The sequence below is a fragment of the Octodon degus genome, unplaced genomic scaffold, assembly GCF_000260255.1.
Source record: "Octodon degus isolate 3935 unplaced genomic scaffold, OctDeg1.0 scaffold00287, whole genome shotgun sequence".
Lineage (NCBI taxonomy): Eukaryota > Metazoa > Chordata > Mammalia > Rodentia > Octodontidae > Octodon > Octodon degus.
This window is the reverse complement of record NW_004524863.1, coordinates 976,302-979,680: the sequence shown is the minus strand read 5'-3', so window position 1 is coordinate 979,680 and position 3,379 is coordinate 976,302. Positions and strand designations below refer to the sequence as shown.

The 3,379-nt window shown below is 49.3% G+C and overlaps 1 pseudogene across 1 annotated transcript; it reads left to right on the top strand.

Moving 5' to 3' along the window:
* The first annotated feature begins 2,042 nt into the window (after window positions 1-2,042).
* Window positions 2,043-3,124, top strand: LOC101561392 (annotated as a pseudogene). Its single transcript, XR_002819314.1, has one exon. The product of XR_002819314.1 is annotated as a prohibitin-2 pseudogene (transcript).
* The last annotated feature ends 255 nt before the right edge of the window (window positions 3,125-3,379 follow it).

Here is a 3,379-nt window from a genome sequence, read left to right as displayed (position 1 = left end):
TTTTTGGTTTTTTTTTGGCGGAACCGGGGATTGAACTCAGACCCTTGTGCTTGCTAGGGAAGTGTTTATTCCACTGAGCCATCTCCCCAGGCCCAATTTGCTGACTTTTTTTAGGGGATGGTTATAAGAGATTGAACTGAGGGCCTCACATATACCAGAGAAGTCCCTTACCACTGAATTAGTTCCCACCCAGTCTTTAAAAGTATTTGTTTGTTTTTAAAATAGGAAGTGCCTGCTTAGCCAGACTCAGGGGAATGGGTGCCAGCCCCACCCCCGGGGCACACTGAGAGGGTGCCTGAGACTGGCCGTGGTGGCCTGTGCCTGTAATCCCAGCACTTGGAAGACTGAAAACAGGAGAATCATTATGAGTTCAATCTGTGTAGTGAGACCTGTAAACCTTGTACTAAATACATTAAAAAAAAAAAAAAAGGGTCTCACTATGTAACCCAGGCTGGCCTCACACTTGTGTAGATCCTCCTGCCTCAGCTTCCTGAGTCCTGGGATTATAGGCACACACCACCACACCCTATACATTTTATTTTGGAAACAGGTGCAGCCAAGTTGCAGTGCTGGCCCCAAACTTGCCATTCTTCTACGTCAGTCTCTCAGATGGATGGGATGCTAAGCATGCACCAGCACACTCGGGTCTTCAGGGCCTGTTCTGCTCATATGATTTAAAGTTACTCTTAATTTTAGTAGTCTTTTTTTTTTTTTTTTAAAGTACTGGAGATCGAACCCAGTTGAACACAGGGTCTTTACATTCAGCTACATGCCCAGGCCTGTCTGTCTGTCTGTCTGTCTGTCTTCCTTCCTCTCTCTCTCTCTCTCTCTCTCTCTCTCTCTCTCTCTCTTTCTTTATATTTTGAGACAGAGTTTCACTAAGTTGCTGAATTGTACAGGCTGGACTTGAATTTGTGATCCTGCTTCCTCTGCATTGCACAATGCTCAGATTGTAACTGTGTGCTTTTATGCCCAATTATTTATTTATTTATCCTTTTTTTTTTTTTTTTTGGGTGGAACTGGGGATTGAACTCAGGCCCTTGCACTTGCCAGGGAAGTGCTTATTTCACTGAGCCATCTCTCCGGCCCCATGCCCAGTTATTTAAACTTTATTTTTTAAAACTGAATATGTGTGGGGGGTGGTGAGATAGTTCAGCAGACTAAAGTGCCTGCTTAGGCAAGCCCAGGGACCGCAGTACCATCCCTGGCACCACATGCTGCGCCGGCCCCTCCCCAGGGCAGGCTGAGCAGGTCAGAGTCTGGGTGAGGTGGCACATGCCTGTGATCCCAGCGCTGGGGAGGCTGAAAGCAGGAGGATCACTACGAGTCTGAGTTGCATAGTGGGACCCTACAACAACTAAATACATTAAAAAGGTGCTGAGGAGATGGCTCAGTCGAATAAGCGCTTGCCTGGAAAGCACAAGGGCCTGAGTTCAATCCCTGGCTCCACCAAAAAAAAAAAAAAAATCTGTATTGTTTCTAGTTTTTTATTAATGCTCTTCAAAATAAAAATAAAAAATTATACAAAAAAGAGAAGATGAACATCTGCGCACAACTCTTCCTGTGTGTTTGTGCCACTCTGCCAACCTAGTGAGCAGTTCCTGGCATACACTGCCCAGAGATAGTCAGCAGTCCACATCTGAGATCATCTATAACAAAATGATTATTTACAGATTGACTAATTCTTGTCTCACTTCTTTTTTCTTTGTTCTATTTTTTTGAAACAGTCTTGCTATATAGTTTAGAATGGTCTTGAACTCATGCTAAATCTACTCCTCTGCCTCCCAGATGCTGGGATTACAGATGTGTGCTGACACCTGACTCTCATTAGCTCTACTTATTACATATTGTCACTTCAAAATATTTATAAAGCCAGGCGTGAAGTGCGTGCCTATAATCCCAACACTCTGGGAGGCTGAGGTGGGAGGATTGCTGCAAGTTTGATGCCAGCCTGTGCTACAAAATGAGCTCAAGGCCAGCCTGAACTTCATAGTGAGACCCTGTGTCAAAAAAAAAAAAAAGGTGTGCAGCAGTGAGCTCTACACTGGAGTGGGATACAAGCGGGCGGGCACCCCCTCCTCACCTGTGGTTCTGCCGCCCTCAGGATCAGACATGGCCCAGAACCTGAAAGACTTAGCAGGACACCTGCCCACCGGGCCTCGCGGCATGGGCACAGCGCTGAAGCTCCTGCTGGGGGCCGGCGCGGTGGCCTACGGCGTCCGCGAGTCCGTGTTCACCGCTGAAGGCGGCCATCGGGCTATCTTCTTTAACCGGATTGGTGGCGTGCAGCAGGACACCATCCTGGCCGAGGGCCTGCACTGCAGGATCCCCTGGTTCCAGTACCCCATTATCTATGACATTCGGGCCAGACCCCGAAAAATCTCCTCCCCCACAGGCTCCAAAGACCTGCAGACGGTGAACATCTCGCTGCGTGTGCTGTCTCGGTCCAATGCCCAGGAGCTCCCCAGCATGTACCAGCGCCTAGGCCTTGACTACGAGGAGCGAGTATTGCCATCCATTGTCAACGAGGTGCTCAAGAGTGTGGTGGCCAAGTTCAATGCTTCGCAGCTGATTACCCAGCGGGCCCAGGTGTCCCTGCTGATCCGCTGTGAGCTGACAGAAAGAGCCAAAGACTTCAGTCTCATCCTGGATGATGTCGCCACCACGGAGCTGAGCTTCAGCCGGGAGTACACAGCTGCTGTGGAAGCCAAACAAGTGGCCCAGCAGGAGGCCCAGCGGGCCCAGTTCTTGGTAGAAAAAGCAAAGCAGGAACAGCGGCAGAAGATTGTGCAGGCAGAGGGTGAGGCAGAGGCTGCAAAGATGCTTGGAGAAGCACTGAGCAAGAATCCTGGCTACATGAAGCTCCGAAAGATCCGGGCAGCACAAAACATCTCCAAGACGATCGCCACTTCACAGAATCGAATCTATTTCACCGCTGACAACCTCGTGCTGAACCTCCAGGATGAAAGTTTCACCTGGGGAAGTGACAGCCTCGTCAAGGGTAAGAAATGAGCCTGGTCACCTAAAACTCTGCCTCAGCAAGGAAGTGGCTGTTTTTCCTCTGGATTTTGAGGGGCAGCCTGTTCCACGTGGTGGTCCTTCTGCACCTGTCGCCTGGAGGCCATGCAAGACAGCTTCAGGGAGGACTTCCTCCTGTGTCAGCCAGGGCACTGGGACCTTGTGTGATTTCTCAGTGATTTCCTACAGTGTTGCACCCTCCCTCAGATGGGAGGAGTAATCATCACCCCAGGAATTCTCAATAAACTTTTATTACTTAAAAAAAAAAAAGGGGCTGGAGAGATGGCTCAGTGGTCTAAAGCACCTACTTGAAACAAGCTTGGCAAAGCACAGGGACCGCGGTTCGATCCCCAGCACCACA